This window comes from Rutidosis leptorrhynchoides, chromosome 8 (genome assembly GCF_046630445.1).
Source record: "Rutidosis leptorrhynchoides isolate AG116_Rl617_1_P2 chromosome 8, CSIRO_AGI_Rlap_v1, whole genome shotgun sequence".
Taxonomy (NCBI): domain Eukaryota; kingdom Viridiplantae; phylum Streptophyta; class Magnoliopsida; order Asterales; family Asteraceae; genus Rutidosis; species Rutidosis leptorrhynchoides.
In genome coordinates, this window is record NC_092340.1 from 194,793,376 (window position 1) to 194,804,839 (window position 11,464).

An 11,464-nucleotide genomic window follows, 5' to 3' on the forward strand; every position below is an offset into this window, starting at 1 on the left:
CATATCTTATACCTTATCTCAACCGCAAGTGTAACTATATCAATATTCAACCTAACCTGTCTAAGGGCAATATCAAAAGTACAAGCATGCATAATCCTAAATACTCGAGCACTAGTCAGGGATACACTATTAATATGTAAAAGTTAAATTATGAGTACTCACGTATCAATATTGAGATTCAATATTGCAGGAAAGGTACGTAGACGTAACGGAAATGATAAACACTATATTGACCTCACGAGCATACCCATGAACCATACTCAATCACCTCCATATCTATAACCCATAATTTCCTTAATCCTATCCTACTCGAAAAACAATTTCAAAATCACTCGGACAGTACTCCGTCGTAATATTTTATGTATACTAATAATATCTTGAAATAATACGGAGTAAATATATATATGTAAATCGATTGAGAGAGTTTAGAGAAAAATATTTTCAAGTTTCTATGAAATAATAAAACCTATTGAATTCTATTTATAATAGATGTTTGAATTATTAAAGTATGAATTATTAAAGTGAATTATTAAAGTGTGAATTATTAAAGTATGAATTATTAAAGTAAAGTATGAATTATTAAAGTGAATTATTAAAGTATGAATTATTAAAGTGAATTATTAAAGTATGAATTATTAAAGTGAATTATTAAAGTTAAAGTAAAGTAAAAATAAAGTAAAGGTAAAGTTTAAGTATAGTAAAAGTATAAAACTATGTACGTATAATACGCGTATAAATATATATAATATTAATTTAAATCGTTATATATATTTAATAAAATAAAATATAAATATCGTTATCTTTATCATACTAGTTAAGTAATGAGTTGTCAAAAGTGGTTCTAGATATTTATAAAAGTTATATACGTTTTAATAATAAAGTTCTTTTTAAATTGAAAACGTTTTTTTTACGTTTGAAACTAAATAGATCAATCGAGTCTTTATGAGATTGATTCAATCTTCCACTATCCTTTGTCTAGTTCTCAATGATTGACAATTTGTTCTTATTTATAAATCACTTTACCATTTTCCGAATATTGTTAAAATGAAAAGATTTCTCAAATCAACGTGGGCCTTTCAACAGAGACTTGTAATCATAATTCAATATATCTGATAATTCAATCATTTGATCTTATCTTCTAATTCCATTGATAAACATTTTGAAACAGATACAATCATATAAAGTATTTAATCTAATATTTTGTTTACATTTCAAGTTATAATATATATACACATATACATATATAATCATATTCGTTCAATGGTTCGTGAATCGTTGGAACTTGGTCGAGGTTGAATGAATGTATGAACATAGTTTAAAATTCTTGCAATTCAACTTAACAAATATTGCTCATCGTGTCGGAAACATATAAAGATTAAAGTTTAAATTTGGTTGGAAATTTCCGGGTTGTCACAGTACCTACCCGTTAAAGAAATTTCATCCCGAAATTTTAGTGGAAAGGTCGTGAATGATAATAATTATGTTTTCATGATGCATACGGACTGAAAATTAGAGTTTTATCATCAGCGAATAATTTGGATAAACAATCCATTTATATGAAGAGTACGAATGAAGCTAACATAGAAGAGTGAAATGAGTAAGTGTAGATTCATCTTATCATTTGACGTAGATATGATTGATTCCCAGATTTTAAGGGATTTGAAGAAAATCTTCTTAATAAGATTTAACTCTCCGGTAATCAAGGGAATTAGGATCCGCTTTAAATGCGATCGTCCATTTTAATTGTTCTGTCGGAGATTTTCTTATAAATTCACCGCATTCGTTTCCTTACAACTCACACCTTCTGTTGATGCATTTTATGCAAGTCCCTAGTCATCTACCCACGTCCATTGCAGGTACAACAGTTTACAGGCCAACATGATTGCTCGTTATTATCTTATCCGTGTTTGTATGTGGTTACAGGAACTGCAGGAATGAGATTTAGATGTTTGACTATGTTAGACTTAGTCAGACGTACGAGTGAAGCCTCACTAGTATGGCTGACAGGCTCATACACACGATTGATGCTGAGCTAAGTCACAATTACAACCTAAATGAGAAGACACGAGTGAGTGATCACCCGTACGGCTGATGAAGCCAACTCGTACGTGTGATGAATGAATCGTATGGGTGAGTTAATAGCAGGGGTATATAAAGTCTTATGTTCTTCATTTTAGGTTAAGCCTCTCATTTGTTACACACACTCAGATCTAGTGAGCTCCTCCGATTCTCTCTCAGTCCAAATCACCCAGGTGGTGAATAATAGCTCTAGGTGTTGATCTAATCACACTTGATTTAGTTGTGGTTTGACTAAATTAATCAAAAAAAACTTAACCTATTCACTAGAGGGTTTGATTCACTTATTCCGCCATTGTGTGAGTTAAATCTGTTGATTTCTAAGTTCCTAGTCACGTTTCATCACCTTCTATTCTTTCCCCCTCAACTCATATTTTAAAGTATTCATCAATATGCTCCATCCAGTTCTGATTCTCGATATACTTCTAACTTTCATATCGGTCATTCTTCTTTTTTATCTACCGCCGGAAGAATCTATTTACTTCTACTATACTCTAGAGTTTATAGTGTTTCTAGTTCTCCCGTGTCTTTATATTGCTATATGCATCGATATATATGGTTTATAATTTCTGGTTTGTCGTTGGGATTTATATGTTCCCTTATATTTCAAAGTCTCTGCTTCTGTCTTCTATAATCATTATCATTCACAGTTAACGCTCTCTTTTATTTGCTGCAATTTATACCCCAATTTCTATTTCGGAGTTTTGTCCTTTTGTTTCTTCTTCTTGCGATTAAGCACCGCTTGTAATGGTCCAGAATTCACAGATATGAATTTCGGAATGAACATTGTTAATGTTCTAGGAAGGAAAATGTGATGGCACGATCTTGACTTGTCAAATTACTAGAATACCTTGGAAAAGGCCGAATCATCAAAAAATATTTTCTTGATATTTTAGAGGTTAAATAGAATACAAGAGTCGTATAACATGGCACATGATGATGTTATGATCTGTGAATCATCACGTTCCATTTAGAAACTCAGCATGACTTACTGTAATATAATCACATTGATCAAGTGTTATTATATTATACTAATTCATGCTTCAGTTCCCAACATTACTTCAAAATATTCCTATTTTAAACTTGAATGTTTCAGAATTTAGAAACTAAAATAGTTTCTTTTATGATGTAATACAGATAGCGCGAAGAGGTAAATGATTTCAAATAAGAAAAATTAAGAAAATATCTTCAGAAATATGGAGGATATTTATAATGAAAGATATGATGATATTTTAGAATTTATAATATCAGAGGATGATGAAGAATATTGTCCGCAGGGGTTTAGAGTCAGGAGCAAGGTATTCGTTAATGACTTCAGCAGGTACTGAATCATTTGGATCCTTTGAAGTCAGGTAAGTCAGGTTCAGTCTTTGTAATTTGTCCACAGCCTCCTTCCTACTTTGCTCAATCCATTTTCCAGTTCCAAAACTTCTCTTTTTCTGCGCTTTGCCAGCACATTTCATCTTATCATCCAGCTTTTACCGTTTAAAGTCGTTTATAGTTTTTGCTGCTTCATCAGCATTTTTTTCCATTTTCGGAGAACCAATTCGTAGTTCGGAGTGTTTTTCAGAAACTTCACATTCAAATTAAGTCCAGAAGATAGACGTTATATATACACATATAACTGTTGGCGTAGACATCCTGCGAGATTTCAAAATACTGATTGCTAATTCCCAATGATTCGTATGGCAATTCTCATTACAAGATGCGAATGAGTAAATGATGGGGTTTCAATGAATAATTATAATAACTTTTTGGAGAGGCTAAAGTCAAAGGGTAATGAAGTTGTTGGTACATCTGCTAATAATGTGGTGGAATGTAAAAGGTTCCCTGGTAACGATGGTGTATATCTCAAGGTTATAATAAGGTTAGTCTGACTGAAAAGTCGAAGTTGACTTGCTGGAGCTGTGACAAAACTGGCTACTTTGAATAGGGGTCGCAAAGTTATTTTTGCTAATAAATGCCAAAGAATCTGACGCGGATACGTTGTTTAAACTTTTACTTTAGTTTCAAGAGTTTTTCGGGTACATAACTGTGGGTAACATATGGTTGGATCATCATCTCGATTGCTCATCATTCGAAGTGTCTTCGGAAATTTTTGAAGGGTTTGAACACAGATTGTAATCTTTAACATACATTTGATGTTCTAACACAGTTTTGAAGTCAAAATATAGCTTGTGAAAGATGTAAGGATCTAAGAGTGATGATTTTGGTCATATCTCAAGTTGAATTTTGAGATTTCAAAATCAGAATATGTAATTAAATTTTGAATGAGTATGGTTGTTTTGATTTCTATAAAAGAATGTATACTGTTGTGAAAGTAGGGAGTATAATGGATGATTTGCTGAATCAGATTCGAAGAATGTAAAATATTAATTGTGAATTTATATATCTCTCGGGTATTACCTACCCGTTAAAAAAAATTTCACAATTAATATTTTGTACAAAAGAATTTTATTATAGTCTTTATGAAAATATATATATGTATATTTTCTTCAGATGTAACATAGATTTAATGAGTTAATGTTAAATTAAACTCATTTGATTTACGGTTGAAACTAGAATTGAATAATCCCTAAAGGCTTTAAAAAGTACATAACTTTTACGCAGTATTCCTTTAATGACATTGAAATTATGAATCAATACTTCGTTATTTGTTGATGTATGATGTTTGGTTCGTGGAATTCTTGTGAATTTGGCAAAGTACGAATGATGTTATCTGAAAAGTTTCGGGTACATCGATGATGAAAGTGTAAAATCAAATATATACTTGATTTATTATGAATTGGAATTTGTTGAATTGTGACAGAGATTGTAGTTAACGCTGGTTAAGTTGCGGCCGAAGGACGTACATTATTGCATATTTGTAATATGAATTAATCGAGTAGTTAAGATTCACACACAATAGCTTAGCACGGAAAGATTTATTTCAAAAATATATATATATATATATATATATATATATATATATATATATATATATATATATATATATATATATATATATATATATAATATACATATAATTTCTTCAGAGGGAATGAGTTACTTCTTCATAACTCATTGATACAATATACACGTTATTGATTCGTAATGATGTCCACAGTGATTCTTGAACTGACAGAGTTTGTGATGTTATCGGTGTTGTTGATTTGGATGTTGATTGTACTGACGATGCTGGTAACGCTGACGGTACTGTTGATGCTTTTGGTAAAGCAAGTTTAGCTTGTTAATCATACACCATTTTTGTTAGGGTTTCTACTCTTCCTTCTATCATTTTGGTTCGTTTACCTGATTTATGGTTAGGGCTAGATTAGATAATCTCTAAGACTTTAGAGATTACATAATCACCGCGGAATGTTCCTCCAATGAAGTTATGAATTAATACTTCGTCAGTTATTGTTGTTGGTACTCCTTGGTATCTATGGTGCGTATGACGTTGATGCTCGTGGGACAGATTGTGAAGTTGAGGATTACGACGCGGTTGTGGTTGGAGGTGGTAATGGTACTGTTGGCGTTGATGATGGTGGTACTGGTTATGCTGCTGATGCTGCTGCTAGTGTTTGTAATCTCTGCATCATATTCTCCAAAGCCACTACCCGAGCGCGAAGCTCGTTGACTTCTTCTATTACACCGGGGTGATTGTCGGTTCGGACGAGTGGATAAATAAAATCTAAAATTTGATGTAATATATAATCGTGACGAGATACTCTGGAAATGAGCGAGAAAATGGTGTTTCGGACAGGTTCGCCGGTAAGTGCTTCAGGTTCTTCGTCAAGAGGGCAATGTGGTGGATGGAAGGGATCACCTTCTTCTTGTCTCCAATGATTGAGGAGGCTACGAACCCATCCCCAATTCATCCAGAATAGGTGATGACTGATTGGTTGATCTATTCCGGTCACACTGCTTTCGGAGCTTGAATGGGATTCCATTTCGGAATCTGAGTGACTTGAACTGATGACGAATTCCATTTCGTACGATTGGATAAAGGATTTTTTTTTCCGATATGAAATGATTTTGGCTAACGGATGGTATTCTAATTACATAGAATATATATATATATATATATATATATATATATATATATATATATATATATATATATATATATATATATATATATAGATCAAAAGATTTCGTAGATTACGGAGGACTTTGCGAGATATGTCAGGCAAAGTTTAAAGTAACAGATACGATAAGATATGATTTAGCAGATATGCTAAGATATGAATTTTTGCCTATACACTATTCTTGCAATCAATGCAGCAAGACGTGTCTTAGACTAAAAATGATAAGCAGGTAATTTTCTGAGGATGACAAGTAGTTAATTTTCGACACAAAATGATAAGCAAAACTTTTGACATGCAGACACGGTCGAAGTCCAGACTCACTAATGCATCCTATCGACTTATCAGTTAGACACATTAATGCAGACCTGGTTCGCTAAGACCACCGCTCTGATACCAACTGAAAGGATCAGTTCATATACATTATAAACGATTCACAATAGTTGATTACATTGCGAGGTATTTGGCCTCTATATGATACATTTTACAAACATTGCATTCGTTTTTAAAAGACAAACTTTCTTTACATCGAAAATTGACAGGCATGCATACCATTTCATAATATCCACTATCCAACTATAAATTGATTTAATAATAATCTTTGATGAACTCAATGACTCGAATGCAACGTTCTTCGAAATATGCAATGAAAGACTCCAAGTAATATCTTTAAAATGAGCAAATGCACAGCGGAAGATTTCTTTAACACCTGAGAATAAACATGCTTTAAAGTGTCAATCAAAAGGTTGGTGAGTTCATTAGTTTATCATAATCATTTATTTCCATCATTTTAATAGACCACAAGAATTTCATTTCAAGTTCTCATAAATATACGTCCCATGCATAGAGACAAAAATAATCATTCATATGGTGAACACCTGGTAACCGACATTAACTAGATACATATAAGAATATCCCCTATCATTCCGGGATCCTCCTTCGGACATGATATAAATTTCGAAGTACTAAAGCATCCGGTACTTTGGATGGGGTTTATTAGGCCCAATAGATCTATCTTTAGGATTCGCGTCAATTAGGGTGTCTGTTCCCTAATTCTTAGATTACCAGACTTTAATAAAAATGGGCATATTCGATTTCGATAATTCAACCATAGAATGTAGTTTCAATTACTTGTGCCTATTTTGTCAAACATTTATAAAAGCACATGTATTCTCAGTCCCAAAAATATAAAGGGTAAAAAGGTAAATGAAACTCACGCATATAATTATTGTGAAACAGTTACTAAAGCATTTGCATGTATTCTCAGCCCCAAAAATGTAAAGAGTAAAAGGGGATCAATGAAACTCACGCTTATAAATATTGTAAAACAGTTATTAAAACAGTGCATGTATTCTCAGCCCAAAAATGTAATGAGTAAAAGGGAGCAAATGAAACTCACCATACTGTATTTCGTAGTAAAAATACATATAACGTCATTGAACAAGTGCAAGGTTGGCCTCAGATTCACGAACCTAAATTAATTATATATAATTATGTGTTGGTCAATATTTGTCTAACAAATTAGGTCAAGTCATAGTGTACCACAATCCTAATGCTCGAGACTAATATACAAAAGTCAACAAAATTAAATTTGACTCAAAATAATTTCCAAAAATCTATACATGATTAATATATAGTTTAAATATCGTCGTATTATATTTTTAAATATTTTTAAAAGATTTATTAGAGTAAATAATATAATTTATTTATTAATAAATAAAATTTTTATATTAAATTTATATAATAAAATATACTTTTATATATATTAAGTAATAAAATTTATAGGGTTCATTTAATATCATAAAGATAATATGATAGGTATTATTAAAGTAAGTTATTACACGTAGTAAAATATGTTTGTATCACATATTTATTTGATAAAATAATATCTATAATGATAGTAAGTAAAAGTTGTATTATTTTGTAATAATAATTATTATTATAAAAATATCAATATTTATAATTACTAAGATGACATTATGATAAAACGATAATTCTAATTATGATAACTTTAATATTTACGATAATTTTTAATATTATCTTTAAAATAATAATTCTATTTAAAATAATAATAATAATGATATTTTATAGTAACAATGACATTTCTATTAAAATGATAATTTTTGTTAAAATGATAGTTTTAATACTAACGATACTTTTAATAATAATAGTAATGATAAAAATAATAAGAACAATAATTTTATCTAAATCAATATATTATAATATTTTAATTTCATCATGATACTCTTACTCATTATTTTCTAATCGTTTTATTTAATAGCTTTTAATTGTCTTTTATATCGTGTTCATAATAATGATAATAATAGTAATCAAAATAATTAGGTGTTACAAATATTTGTTTTAATTACACTAATATTAAAAATGATAGTTACTATAACATTATTAATGATAATACTAATAATTATCTTAACGATAATATAGTAATAATAATAATAACAATAACAATAACCATTTTTAAATAATGATATATATATATATATATATATATATATATTAATAATGATAATAATAATAATAATAATACTAATAATAATAATAATACTAATAATAATAATAATAATAATAATAATAATAATAATAATTGGATAATAATAATAATACTAATTATAACTTTAACGATAATAATGGTAGTAATAATAATAAAAAAATAACAATTTTTAATGATAAATCCCTTTTATTGATAAAGATAATAATAATGATAATAATAAGATAAAACTAGAACGACGATAAAAACGACGATAATAATAATCATTTTTAATAAAAATATCGAAAATTCAATTGATTATAACTTCTAAACTGTTCATCGAAACCATTCGATATCTAAAGGAAAAGTTCTTAATTTTTCGCTAGCTTTCCAAGGACATGCATATCTTATACCTTATCTCAACCGCAAGTGTAACTAATTCAATATTCAACCTAACCTGTCTAAGGGCAATATCAAAAGTACAAGCATGCATAATCCTAAATACCCGAGCACTAGTCAGGGATACACTATTAATATGTAAAAGTTAAATTATGAGTACTCACGTATCAATATTGAGATTCAATATTGCAGGAAAGGTACGTAGACGCAACGGAAATGATAAACACTATATTGACCTCACGAGCATACCCATGAACCATACTCAATCACCTCCATATCTATAACCCATAATTTCCTTAATCCTATCCTACTCGAAAAACAATTTCAAAATCACTCGGACAGCACTCCTTCGTAATATTTTATGTATACTAATAATATCTTGAAATAATACGGAGTAAATATATATATGTAAATCGATTGAGAGAGTTTATAGAAAAATATTTTTAAGTTTCTATGAAATAATGAAACCTATTGAATTCTATTTATAATAGATGTTTGAATTATTAAAGTGAATTATTAAAGTATGAATTATTAAAGTGAATTATTAAAGTATGAATTATAAAAGTGAATTATTAAAGTATGAATTATTAAAGTGAATTATTAAAGTATGAATTATTAAAGTGAATTATTAAAGTATGAATTATTAAAGTGAATTATTAAAGTTAAAGTAAAGTAAAAATAAAGTAAAGGTAAAGTTTAAGTATAGTAAAAGTATAAAACTATGTACGTATAATACGTGTATAAATATATATAATATTAATTTAAATCGTTATATATATTTAATAAAATAAAATATAAATATCGTTATCTTTATCATACTAGTTAAGTAATGAGTTGTCAAAAGTGGTTCTAGATATTTATAAAAGTTATATACGTTTTAATAATAAAATTCTTTTTAAATTGAAAACGTTTTTTTTACATTTGAAACTAAATAGCTCAATCGAGTCTTTATGAGATTGATTCAATCTTCCACTATCCTTTGTCTAGTTCTCAATGATTGACAATTTGTTCTTATTTATAAATCACTTTACCATTTTCCGAATATTGTTAAAATGAAAAGATTTCTCAAATCAACGTGGGCCTTTCAACAGAGACTTGTAATCATAATTCAATATATCTGATAATTCAATCATTTGATCTTATCTTCTAATTCCATTAATAAACATTTTGAAACAGATACAATCATATAAAGTATTTAATCTAATATTTTGTTTACGTTTCAAGTTATAATATATATACACATATACATATATAATCATATTCGTTCAATGGTTCGTGAATCGTTGGAACTTGGTCGAGGTTGAATGAATGTATGAACATAGTTTAAAATTCTTGCAATTCAACTTAACAAATATTGCTTATCGTGTCGGAAACATATAAAGATTAAATTTTAAATTTGGTTGGAAATTTTCGGGTTGTCACAGTTGTGGTGGTTTATACTTTCTAGGTCTTTGTTGATTGAAAGTGTTGTTTTGAGTTGGTTGGTTAATCAGACCTTGTTGGTTGTACGAGTTATTGTTGGGTCCATTTGGATTGTAAAGAATGTTTTGATTTCGATTGAAGTTTGACCTTGGCAGTTGATAATTATTTTGATAATTATTTCCTGGCCTTTGGTTCATGTAGGAAACATTCTCACGTTGTTCCATCGTTTGCTCAATGTGACAATCTTTCATTAAGTGTGGTCCACCGCATTGCTCACAACTGATTCGTATTGCGTGAATATCTTTATTTATCTTTTCCATTTGTTTCTCGAAAGCATCTATTTTTGCGAAAACGGAATCAAAGTCATGGCTAGAATCGGCTCTAGCCTCTTTAGATGAACGAAAAATATCTTTTTCCTGGTGCCACTCATGTGAGTGGGAGGCTGTGTTATCAATAATTTTGTGAGCTTCGGTTGCGGTTTTCTTCATAATGGAACCACCAGCTGCTGTGTCGATGTCTTTTCGTGTAGCAACATCGACACCTTGGTAGAATATTTGTACTATTTGATAAGTGTCTAAACCGTGCTGAGGACATCCTCTTAACAACTTTTCGAATCTTGTCTATGCCTCATATAATGTTTCATTTGGCTTTTGCGCGAACGTAACAATTTCTCCTTGAAGTCTCACGGCTTTAGATGCCAGAAAGAATCTTTTAAGAAATTTTTCAACTAAAACATCCCATGTATCAATTGCTCCTTCTGGTAACGATTCTAACCAATCTTTGGCTTCTCCCTTTAATGTTTAGGGAAACAACATGAGATAGATCTGTTCATCCTCAACTTCTCTGATTTTGAATAGAGTACAAATCCTATTAAAGGTTCGAAGATGTTCGTTTGGATCTTCTTTTGGCATACCACTATATTGGCATTGATTAGTTACCATGTGTAGGATTTGTCCTTTGATTTCATAATTTGGCGCATTAATGTCTGGCTTAATAATGGCGTGTCCTTGGCCAG

At 29.9% G+C, this 11,464-nt stretch overlaps 1 non-coding gene across 1 annotated transcript; it reads left to right on the plus strand.

Moving 5' to 3' along the window:
• The first annotated feature begins 11,025 nt into the window (after nt 1-11,025).
• Nucleotides 11,026-11,132, plus strand: LOC139865506 (small nucleolar RNA R71). The gene has a single exon (XR_011765022.1). It is a non-coding gene; the product is annotated as a small nucleolar RNA R71 (small nucleolar RNA).
• The last annotated feature ends 332 nt before the right edge of the window (nt 11,133-11,464 follow it).